The sequence below is a fragment of the Mustela lutreola genome, chromosome 5, assembly GCF_030435805.1.
Source record: "Mustela lutreola isolate mMusLut2 chromosome 5, mMusLut2.pri, whole genome shotgun sequence".
NCBI classification, from domain to species: domain Eukaryota; kingdom Metazoa; phylum Chordata; class Mammalia; order Carnivora; family Mustelidae; genus Mustela; species Mustela lutreola.
The window spans coordinates 102,896,046-102,908,860 of NC_081294.1; the positions used below are offsets into that span (position 1 = coordinate 102,896,046).

At 38.6% G+C, this 12,815-nt stretch overlaps 1 long non-coding RNA gene and 1 other non-coding gene across 2 annotated transcripts; one reads left to right on the forward strand and one right to left on the reverse strand.

Annotated features, from left to right (window-relative positions):
• Nucleotides 1-540: 540 nt before the first annotated feature.
• Nucleotides 541-704, reverse strand: LOC131832923 (U1 spliceosomal RNA). Its single transcript, XR_009354265.1, has one exon. It is a non-coding gene; the product is annotated as a U1 spliceosomal RNA (small nuclear RNA).
• Nucleotides 705-5,565: 4,861 nt separating this feature from the next.
• On the forward strand, nt 5,566-9,953 carry LOC131832367 (uncharacterized). Its single transcript, XR_009354017.1, has 3 exons — nt 5,566-5,714; nt 8,788-8,848; nt 9,916-9,953. It is a non-coding gene; the product is annotated as an uncharacterized LOC131832367 (long non-coding RNA).
• Nucleotides 9,954-12,815: the final 2,862 nt, after the last annotated feature.

A 12,815-nucleotide genomic window follows, 5' to 3' on the forward strand; every position in this document is an offset into this window, starting at 1 on the left:
CTGTTGATCCAAACTTCTCTTCACTTACGTAGGGCTGTAAATCCCTTCAGAACAAAGCCCAGCCTGCGGCAAGACTCAGCAGTGCTGGGTCTGTGCGTTCCTTGCTCTGGTAGCTTCCACAGAATGAAAGGAAGATTCTTTGAGCCACACCAGAGGGCAGTGTGACACACATCGGCATGGCCATCCAGGCAGGTAAGAGAGGAAAAACAATGCAGTGATTCTGCAAAGAAAACATTTAGAACATAATTTACTACAAAAGGGATAAATGAACTTAATTTTATGTACTTTAATCAGTCATCCCAAGACTGCCTGATTTGTATCACAGCTGCTGACAGTGATTTATTATTTGTGCTGTCAACAGGTAGAGAGAAATAGGTGTCTATCTGGGCAGACAAGGGTCAATCTTTACATTTATATAAAGAAATAAGTGATCATATTGAAAGTTAATGTTATTTTGTAAATATGAGAACAGCTATAAAAGGCACAATTATTATTTATAATTCAAATGGTCAGAGCATTTTTTTTTTTTTTTTTTTTTTACAGGGGAAAGCGCGAACGCAGTCCCCCACTACCACAAATTATGCAGTCGAGTTTCCCACATTTGGGGAAATCGCAGGGGTCAGCACATCCGGAATGCAATGGATAAGCCTCGCCCTGGGAAAACCACCTTCGTGATCATGGTATCTCCCCTGCCAGGTAAGTATTGGTCAGAGCATCTTAACCTATCAACTAAGAGCTTAATCTCCTTCTCAATATGTAGTATTTTTTGAGTTACAAAATGGAGCAAGTGAATGATTTGCGCAAATTTTTCTCCATGCCTACAAATATCATTATTGCCTCCAAGTTGGGATTCTAGCTCTCCAGCTGAAGTCCCACTGAATTTGAGATATGATGAAATAAGGCACAGTTGCATAATTCTGGTTCTGTATTCTTCTATGAAGTGGCATACTGTGTAGTACTTGCCAGGTGTCATCACTTCTATATTCCAGTTGATGAGTATTTATTAAACTGTAAAATAGAGGAAGCAGTCACTAACAGAGGGAAATTTCTCCTTGAGGGCTTATTGTAGACATTTGTCATCGTGGGCATTCCTGATCACCCAGCACCCTTTGAACACTCTCCTAATGTTTGCAAACATCCTGTTTTATGAGACTGCCTTCCTCAGGTTGAAGCTGAAAGCTGGCTTTCCCAGATTCCCTTGCAGTGAGGGTACAGGCGAGTGGTCTGGATTCCATCAATCAGATGCAATTGCCTGTGACTTTGATTGGAAGGTGAGCAATGGGAGGAAAGAGGCATACAGAATGTGTTATTTGGCAAGGGTGGCAACAAAAGCGGTGGGCTCTTTAGGAGCATTACTGCCAGAGTTTCTGGCATCCACTCCTGTGCATCACGCAGCATGAGCTGGGCCCCATCTGTGCAAGTGATGGTGGTGGGGCTGACCAGTGACAGCAGCTGCGTTTGAGCTGTAGTGGCTCCTGCGGGGTACTGGACATTTTTCCTGGCTGCTCAGCGTCCAAGCCTGGTCACAAGCCCTCTCGGCTTCTGTGAATTACTCACTAGCCTTTAATTAATTCTTTTTCCTCTTAACCTAGCCAATGTAGATTTTGTTGTTCGCCGCTTAATTGATAGAAACAAGGAATGAGAAGACATACATATATATTTTTTAGACATAAATTTTGGGATAACTTATAAAAATTGTATTGTGTTGTGAATCTAGGGAAATTTTCTTATGAAAATAAGAAAGGAGAAATGAAAGAGTACAATATAATACTTGTAACCTGGACCTGATAAAAGATCCCATAAATGAGATAAAGCAACTACAACTCAGTAAAAATAAAGTCATTTTAATATTTATATCTATAAGAAGCATGCTTTCTATAAATAAGGGAGATATCATTTTAATGTTCAGAACTAAGGATTTGAATGTCATATCAGGAAACACTTAAATTTTCATAACAAAGTGTAATTTAGCAAAGTACCAATCTTTTAAAAAAGCCAAATAGGAAACCGTTGTTTTTGTCTGATTAGTACCCCATTTACCTTCAATTTATAGACTCCCACTTTATTTTTGGGAGCCCTTGGGAGGTTAAATACATCGTTGAGAAAGGTAGACCAGCAGGATATAACATGATAAAAAGTTTTACATCTTATCCCCGAAGTGAGCAGACTCTCACCAGTTACTGAACTGACCAACACTTTAATCTTGGATGTCCAGCCTCCAGAACGGTGAGAAATAAATGTTTACTGTTTAAGTACCCCAGTCTATGGTGTTTTTGTTGTAGTATTCCCAACAAATTAAACATTGCTGAGCCCTCACCTCAACAAAACATTGGTCTGATATTTTTTAATTGTTGTAGATGACTTTCAACTTAATTTGGAAATTAAAATTAGTGGAATCATAGAGTATGCACCTTGACCCTGGCCACTTTCACCCAGGGGAATATTTGTGAAATTGATCCATGATATATTTTTTTAAAGATTTTTTATTTATTTATCTGACAGAGAGAGAGAGAGATCACAAGTAGGCAGAGAGGCAGACAGAGAGAGGGGGGAAGCTGGCTCCCTGCTGAGCAGACAGCTGGATGTGTGCTTAATCCCAGGACCCTGAGATCACAGCCTGAGCCAAAGGCAGAGGCTTAACCCACTGAGCCACCCAGGCGCCCCCATCCATGATATTTTTGTTTTTCAGTATAATTTGTTCCTTTTTCTACTGAGTGCCATTGCATTGTGTAAAGGTACAATGTTTGTTCACCTGTGGGTGGACATTTGGGATCTTTCCAGTTTGGGCTGTTATTATTGTTCATATATATCTTTTTATGGACATGTGTTTTCATTCTCTTGGGTAAATACCTAAGACTATATTTGCTGCTGTGCATTAACTGTTTTTACATACTGTTGGCTTTGATTTGCTAATATTTTATTTAGGGCTTTCCTGTCTATATTCATAGGCCAAGAAGTCACCATGACTATCATTCAAGGAGGGGAACATTTAATCCTTTACTGGGAGGTAGAGGCAATACTAAGCCTTTAGCTCTTGACCTGTGTGAGAGCCATCATAGTAACAGTCCGTTATCCTGAGCAATGGTCAGTGAAACTAGAATACATATAAACGGGAGGGAATCATGCAGTGGAATAATCCATCTGTGGATGGAACCACAGAAAGAAAGGTACAATAAATGGCCATGGTAATGAGGAGTCATGCTGAAATTCAGAGACCACAAGACTCCATCCTCATAACTAAGTCAGCTTGCTCTACATTCCTTCCAATCTCTGCTTTTAGGGGGGTCAATATACATATGTCCTTAGGCAACCAAGCTGTAAATGAATGATCTTCTGATGGAAAGACAGTCAGAAACTCCCTGGAGGAAAACTGTACATTTTTGGAAGGCTACTGATATAATTTAAAATGTCAAAAAATGCCACGTCATCATGAGGCACACTGTTTTCAGTTGTGGTATGACCACTGTACCACTGTATCCAAAGGTGGTTTGAGAGAAAGTGCAGCTGCTCTGAATCCATGGAGTTACCGCTATCAACACTGGATGAAATGTCCTCTTTTCTTTTCTTTTTTTAAAGATTTTATTTATTTGAGAGAGAGAAAATGAGCAGGGGGCAGAGGGAGAAGGAGGTGCAGACTCTGCTGGTCAGGGAGCCTGATGCAGGACTTGATCCTAGGACCCTGGGATCATGACATGAGCTGAAGGCAGATGCTTAACTGACTGAGTCACCCAGGTGCCCCAGATGTCCTCTTTCTTAAGTGTGAAGTGTTGTGGGAGTGTTACTGCTTTGAAAATTGTTCGATTCCCAAAAAGTAAAATTACTTATTCCATAGTAAATAATTCTCTTTACAAGTTAAGATTTATAACAAATTTAATGCAACTTCTCTTTCCTGTATACTTCTTAAATACTTGACTGAATCTTTGGCATGTCCTGAAGCAATTGGTAGACTTTTAAGAAAGTAATCAATATTCGAAGATGTCTCATCACAAAATTAGGAATTACGTAAAGATAACGGAGGTAAAAGATGAAGAACACATTGTTCTCTTGACTCATTTCACTTCCACCCTGGCAATGAATATTCATGAGCTGCTTGGACTACTAAGGTAAATTGATATTTTAAAGTCTGTGATTATTTGTGTCAGGAATACAATACTTGTAGGCTTTTGTTTTTGTACTTATATTTAATACTGAATATCTATGACCAATTGTAAGTAAAATACCTTCTGTTCTTAAATTGCTCAATTAGTGTCATATTTGCCAAACATCACTTGAATAAATACTTAGTATACATGAAACACAAGTGCTTTATAACTTGCCTTTAAAATACTTAATTAAGAAATGGAGGAGCACAATATAAATAGCTTCTGTGACTTTGTGAGGAAGGATCTATTAGAGTAATTTTTCTGAGCGCCTTCAAGAGCTGCCTTTTTCCTTTTAACCAAGTGAAGGATATTCTTTCAAAATATATTGCTTGATTTCCTGCCATCTTAAGCAGAACAAATAGAATATAATCTACACCTTGTGCAGGTTAATAATTACGCATGTGCAGTTCACCAAGGGATGTTGCCCTTCAGGTTTATTAAAGTGCACAGACCAAAAGAAGAGATCAGAAAATGAAGCAGCACAGCAGTTTGGGACCATATAGTAAGTGATGGGGCCATCTATTAAATGCTTCCTCTCTCCTCCCATTCCCCTCTTTCATACCCATTGACTTCTAATCTATTTGTTTAAACTCAGGAAGATTGAGGGTTGAGACAAGGTGCCAGATAAACTTAGTTTATCTGACTTTATTTTATATTCTTTCACATTGTTTTGGGAGGGCGAGGGTGACTCTAAATGCAGGTATCAAGTGCATAAATTTATAGACCCTTTCCTCTCATTTTTGTGCCATAGGTCTTCTAGTTTAATAGACTTAGCTAAAGAGTGACTGCTGGAGACATGGCACTTTACTGGACTAGGGTCTGTGTTCTTTACAAGCTTTCAGTTTGTAAGGTAAATATGTATGTTCTGGGGATCTAATGTACAGTGTGGTGACTGTAGCTACTAATACTGTTTTATATATTTGAAATTTGCTGCAAGAATAGATATTAAGTGTTCCCAACACACACACACACACACACACACACGGTGACTACGAGGTGATGGACATATTAACCACCTTGATTGGTAATCCTTTCACAACTATATATATATATATATATATATATATATATATATATAATTACAATCTATATATATTATAATGCATATTAAATCATCACATTGTATATTTTAAATACAACTCTTATTTGTCAATTATATCTCAGTAAATCTGGCGGGGAGAGTCCTGTGTACTAAAGTGTAAGAAAAGTATGGATGACCCTCTTAAGACATGGCTTTTAAAGTTTTGTGTGTGTGTGTCTTTTCTTAGAAGCAGGTCCTGGGACACAGATTCAGTAAGAGTAATTCATTTGGCTGGGGAAGGACACATGGGTAGTGAAGCATGCGGAGTGCTAACTATGCAGACAGCCACCGGTGCAGGCACCTGGAGTGTGGGCGGGCTGTGCGCGGGGCAGACAGTGGAGCGCACGCGCAGTCACCACAATCACCTTCCGGGTCCAAGTGCGGCGTTCGCGTCTCCACGCTCTGCGCGTGCCTGCGTGGGGGGCTTAGGCGGCCACAGAGAGCCCTCAGGTGAGGAAATGCAGTTCCAGGTGGAGTGGAAGTAAGACCTGGTAAGAGATAAACTGACACATGGTAGACAGTTTAAGACTGAGCAGAAATCAACAGGAAACCGGCAGTGCCGAATGAAAAGTAGTCAGGGGCACTTTGCCACAGACAAAAGCTGAGGAGAGACTTTCATAGAGAAAAGGCAGAAGCAAGGTAAGGAATGATTGATCAACTCTAGCTGAAAGCCTAGTTGGCTGTTTGTGATTGGTTGAACTTAGGTTTTAATTTTGTAACCTTCAGGCATTTACAAACTTAGATTTTGGTTTGCTTAGGAAGTCGGCCACAACTTTGAAGCTGCCTATTGCGTGGCTTCCTTGTGTAATTAATTTAACAAGTTTCTTGCCCTGAAGTGGCCATGGGGAGGGGGTAAAGGGGCGCCACCATCCGTGTCCACTCTAGCTGGAGGCCTTGACATGTGAGTGGCCTCTGTGATTTGTAGATTTGAATTTTGAGAACAAATTGGCAACCTAAAGAAAGAGGTAAACTGAGGAAAACTCAAATTACCTGAAATTGAGTTTGTTCTGGAACAGCAGAGGAATTGCAATTTGGGAAGCAGGAATTGTAACCAGCTATAGGTGAATCCCTTGAGGGTTTGCAGGGATTTTTTATCTATGGGCAAGAAGTGTAAAGAAGGGGGAGTCCAGCCAGTAAGCTCATTGGCTTGAAGATAGGGAGTGTTGGTGGTTGTTGTTGTTGTTGTTTTTAAGATTTTATTTATTTATTTGACACAAAGGGAGAGAAACCTCAAGCAGGGGGAGTGACACAGAGGGAGAGGGAGAAGCAGGCTCCCCACTGAGCACAGAGCGCAATGCGGGGCTCCATTCCAGGCCCCAGAGCCAAAGGCAGGCACCCAGGTGCTCTGGGATCGGGAGAGATTCTTGATGGATGTTCAGTGAGATCTATAGATCTCATGGGAGGTACATTTGAGTCTTTTGTAAATCAGGCATTTATGGGGAAATAAGTCTCTCAGTTCTTCAGCTTTTGTTTTCCCAATGGCACATGCATAAGACTCTCCAATTCATATCCTCTAGCTCCATCTGAGTTTGAAATCCTTTCACAAAATCAAGAGATGGTTGTGAGTTTCCTTTAACTATATACCAATGTCTGAAAACATTAGTCTGTAATGTTTCTGGAGGAAAAACTCAATTCCTATTAAGTAGATCTACATTGCCTATCTTTACTGGTTGACTTCCCAACTAAGTTATCCAACAAATTGTCTAACTCAGTTTTCTAATTTTATAATAATTTAATTATTGCCAATTTGAATGTCTTCTGTTTTTTGAATAGTCAGCCTTGGTCAGAGGAGGGAGAGGTGATTGATTTTCTAGTGTCAGTTTACTCCACTGCCTGAGCTCAGACAGTTTTTAAAAATTACAAAGTAATGATTCTGAAAAATATTATGTCAAGCACTGCTAATTTATGAAAACTTTATACTGTCTTTGTAAGATGCTCAGCTGTGGGAGCAGTGAGTACAGATAAACAGCGATTCTGTAGGTTGTAGCAGAGAGCTCTTTTTATTGGCTAGCATCTTTTTTGTATGTGGTTCAGTTTCTCCTCAAATCCATTTCGCCCTCGAGGTATTTCTCTAATGGGGTCTCACACGTCCACATACCATTATGGGGTTGGCATATATATTAGTTTTATGTGTCGTCTTGACTGAGTCAAGGGATGCTGAGATTAAACATTACTTCTAAGTGTGTCTGTGAGGGTGTTTCTGGATGAGATTAGCATTTGAAGCAATACATCCAAGTGAAGTAGACTGCCCTCCCCAACATGGGTGGGCTTCATCCAATCCTTTAAGGGCCTGAATGGACCAAAAATCAGAAGAAAGGAGGTTTCATTCTTGTCTTGCCTTCTTGCTTGAGCCAGGACATTGGTTTTCTGGCTCCTGGACTGAGATTTACACTATCAACTCCTGTGGTTCTTAGGTCTGTGAAGTTGGACTGAAACAACATATATGAATCTATATAGTATAATACATATAATATATAATATATATTATATATAATATTCTAGTGGTTAAAATATATTATATATATAATATCCTATATATATATTATAATACATAATATATATATAATATCCTAGTGGTTCTCTTTCTCTGGAGAACCTTGACTGAGGCAGCATGTGACCAGTGCTGGGCCAATCTTAGTACACTATTTGGTTTAGCACACAGAAGTGGAAACATGATCCAGTCATGGTCAACCTGTATGTGCATGTGTGTGAGTTTGTGTGTGAGAAAGAGAGAGAGAGAAAGAAAGAGAGAGAGGTGGGGGAGAGGAAATGGGAGAGAGAGAGGGAGGGAGGGAAGACGAAAGATTGATTATGGATATGGGGAGAATGAAATTCTCTTTCTGCCTCATTTGCTAATCTGATAATAAAAGATGAGGTGTGATGTGGTCACTGTCTTGACTCCCTTAAGTAGAAAGAGATTCTATGCAGAATGCAGCCAAGTAGAGACAAGTCGTGAAGACAGAAAGTCCTGAAGACTCTAGTCCCTAGATATAGCTGTGATTGAGTTTAACATCAAGGGTCTCTTGGGGTGCCTGGGTTGCTCAGTGGATTAAGCCGCTGCCTTTGGCTCGGGTCATGATCTCAGTGTCCTGGGATCAAGCCCCACATCAGGCTCTCTGCTCAGCGGGGAGCCTGCTTCCCCTTCTCTCTCTGCCTGACTCTCTGCCTACTTCTGATCTCTCTCTCTGTCAAATAAATAAATAAAATCTTAAAAAAAAAAAAAATCAAGGGCCTCTTTTTCTGTTAGCTAATTCCTCTTCAGTTTAGTTTAACTTAAATTTCTAGATTTCTAGCACCTGCAGTAGAAAAAGTTCCAATTAAAACACTACTCAGAACTGGTAAGAAATTGAAGATAAAAATGAGAAAATGTATCAGGAAACATTTTTGGGAAATTTTCTTGATGGTTAAAAATCTCCTTAAATATAATCAAAACTGATTTAATATCAACTAACAAGATGTGTTTTTAAACCAGAATATGTGTGAAGTTTTGACAGAAGTTTTCAATGGCTCTTGCATTACAGCATCTCTAAGAAAAAAAGATAGATAATATTTGTTTACTTACAGAAAATTACTCCTGAATATTTTTATCTCCTGGCATCCTGTTCCAATGAGTTTGTGAAAGCTGGTAAGTAAATATATAGATATTTATAAGTCATATTAAAAATTATGTATTTTAGATATATTATATATTATATGTAATATAGTTATATATTTAGTTATATTTAGTTAATATGTATTAATAGATATTAAAAGTTATTTAATTAATATAATTATATTAATATAATAATATTATAATATATATTAATTAAATAATGCAATTGGTTAATATATATTTAAAGTTATATATGTTAAAATTATATATATGTATATGTACATATGCATATACATATGTATATATACTTTTATATTTTTTTGTTCCTATATGCAGCTTTATTTTCAGGGTTAGGGGATTAGGGTGTGAAGTAACTCCCAAACACAAAAAGCATTTCTCAATGTGCAGTATTTACACTCTCCAGTAAATCAAATAGTACTTGTAATTCCTTTGAGAAAGGAATTCCTTTCCTTGTAATTCCTTTGTCAGAAAGCCTTGAGGTTTCAGTTGATGTCTGGCTTTGGAAACCTTAAAGATTCCTTATAGGATGGTCAATCTTGTGGCAAATCCCTATTCTTTCCTAAGCACCAAGACCTCACACTGCTGCCAAGCAATGTTCTCAGCTGTAGTTGCCTTACCTTAAAAGAAACCCAGTTGTACAGCAAAAATGAATAAGAGGCTGAAGTCTCTTAGTGCCTAAGTTCAGAGTTGTGTGAGTTCTGCCATTAACATATCCATGGAAACACCTAGGTTGTAAAAAAGCAAAGGGGATCACACAATGATTGTGACAAATCATCTGTTCTCAAACTTTGTTTTCAGGATCACTTATACTCTTAAAAATTATGGAAAAACTCAAAAAGCTTTTTTCATTTGTATTCATAGTATTAGAAGTTAGATTTAAAAAAAATGTAAGTATTGGGAGGCTTACAAGCACATGGTACAGGATATGAGTTTCCAGTATCTTAAGTTATATTGAAAGATTGGAGTTTGTAATTGGCAGCACTTACTGTGTTCTTTTCCTTAAAGTAACTAGAATGTGAAGTGAAAATGTCCACCAAGACACAAATCCAAATAACCATAGTTTGCCTCTGTTTTTTCAGGACAACATGGTGTTCTATCAAGAAAATGTCTATGAGGGGACGCCTGGGTGGCTCAGTTGGTTGGACAACTGCCTTTGGCTTAGGTCATGATCTCGGAGTCCCGGGATCGAGTCCCGCATCGGGCTCCCAGCTCCACGGGGAGTCTGCTTCTCTCTCTGCCCTTCTCCTCACTCATGCTCTCTCTCCCTGTCTCTCTCTCAAATAAATAAATAAAATCTTAAAAAAAAAAAAAAAAAAAAAAAAAAGAAAATGTCTATGAGGGACGCCTGGGTGGCTCAGTTGGTTAAGCAGCTGCCTTCGGCTCAGGTCATGATCCCAGCGTCCTGGGATCAAGTCCCACATCGGGCTCCTTGCTCGGCAGGGAGCCTGCTTCTCCCTCTGTCTCTGCCTGCCACTCTGTCTGCCTGTGCTCACTCTCGCTCCCTCTCTCTCTCTGACAAATAAATAAAATCTTAAAAAAAAAAAAAAAAAGAAAATGTCTATGAGACATTCAACAATAGAGAACAAACAGGGTAGATGGAGGGAGCTAGTTGGAGGATGGTCTAAATGGGTGATGGGTGGGTAATTGTTAGGATAAGCACAAGGGGTTAGAGGTAAGTGAAGAGACTAAATTCTACTGAAACAAATATTACACTCAATGTTAACTAATTAGAATTTAAATAAAAATCTAAATAAACAACAAAAAAGAAAAAAGTATCTAGGTTAGTTCACAACTTAAATACACAGGTTGTTTTTCTTGAACCAGCCATTGTGCTTTGTTATAGAGCAGATGTGCTTTATGAGAACTTCTCATTTCCTAACAGAATAGTAAAATGGAGCGTACTCAAGGGTTGAGAACTAACAACTTGTGGTGTTTTATCAAGGGCATTCTCACATGAAACTGGCTTTTTTTTCTTAATTGCAAGCACATGGCAATGAAGAATAATACAATGACTACTAGAATAGTTTGTTGCCACTGCTTTAATGGGTGCTAAGATGCCAGCAGTTTTCCCCATTGAGTATGAATGTTTGCTGCAGGTTTTTCATATATGGCCTTTATTATGTTGAAGTGTGTTCCATCTAATCCTAATTTGTTGAGGGCTTTTATCATGAATGGGTGTTGTACTTGGTCAAATGCTTTTTCTGCATGTATGAAATGATCATATGGTTTCTATCTTTATTGATGTGATGTATCACATTGATTGATTTGCAAACATTGAATTACCGTTGCAAGCCAGGAATAAATTCCTCCTGATCACAGTGAATGATTTTTAAAAAAATATATTGTTGGATTTGGCTTACTAGTATTTTGCTGAGGATTTTTACATCTATCCTTAGAGATATTGGCCCGTAGTTCTCTTTTTTTTGTGTGTGTGTTGTCTTTATCCTGTTTTGATATCAGGATGATACTGGCCTCATGCAATGAATTTGGAAGTTTTCCTTTGAAGCAAAGTCTTAAAGGAGTCAGGGAGTTAGCCATGTCGTTATCTGGTAGAGGAGCATTTCAAACAAGGGAACAGCTGTGTAAAGGTGGGAGTATGCCTGACATGGTCAAAATAGAACAAGGAAGCCAGTAAAGAGGGAGTGGAGGTGTTGAATGGTAAAGTTTGAGGTATATGGTCAGAGAAGGGAGGGAGGGAGCAGATCATGTCATGTAAAGAAATGACAACTACTGGAGAAGTTGTAGCAGAAGAGGGACATGATTTCTCTTGTGCTTTAAAAAGATCATTTTTCTGGGGCGCCTGGGTGGCTCAGTGGGTTGAGCTGCTGCCTTTGGCTCGGGTCATGATCTCAGGGTCCTGGGATCGAGTCCTGCATTGGGCTCTCTGCTCAGCAGGGAGCCTGCTTCCCTCTCTCTCTCTCTCTGCCTACTTGTGATCTCTCTCTGTCAAATAAATAAAATCTTTAAAAAAAAAAAAGATCATTTTTCTTATTGTACTAAGGATAAACTATACAGGACAAGGAAAGAAAATGGAGATTAATTCAGAGACTTGTACCATCAACTGATGAAAGATAACAGTGTTGGGCCAGGTGTGGAATAGGCAAGAAGGGGGAGTCAGTAGAACTTGGTTTTGATATGTAGTATAAGAGAGACATCAAAGGTAACTGCAAAATTTTTGGTTTGAGTAACTGAAAACATAGTATATCTCATATACAAAAATTAACCAAAATTTACCATAGATCCATGTATAAAATTACAAAGCTTTTAGGAAAAAACACAAAAGAAAATCCCTTCATGACCCCTGGATAGGTAAAAATTTCTTAAACGTGACATCAAAAACATGATTCATAAAATAAAAGTTCTATACATTGGACTTCATCAGAATTAAAAATTTTGTTCTATAAAAGGCAACATTCAGAAAATGAAAATAGGGATCCCTGGGTGGCTCAGTTGGTTAAGTGTCTACCTTCAGCTCAAGTCATGATCCCAGGGTTCCGGGATGGAGCCCTGCATCTGGCTCCCTGCTCAGAGGGAAGCCTGCTTCTCCCTCTGCCTGCCACTCCCTGCTCGTGTTCTCTCTCTCTCTTTGTGTGTCAAATAAATAAATAAAATCATTTTTATAAAATGAAAACAAAGTGACAGTATGTGGTAAATTATTTGCTAATTACATATCCCAAAAGGATACACACACACATACACACTCTTTAAACTCAACAGGAAGAAAACAAACAAGTTTGAAAATGCGAAAAAGATTTGAAGAGATACTCCCACAAAAAATGCCCAATAAGCACATGGAAGGATGCTAAACGTCATTAGCCATTAGGGAAATGCAAATTAAAGCTGCTATGAGATGCTACAGTATATTATTAGAAGGCCTAAAATTAAAAATATAGGCAATATCAAGTGCTCATAAGGATATGAAGAACTGAGTCTCATACATCATTGGCAGGAATGGAAAATGGCATGGCTACTCTGGAAA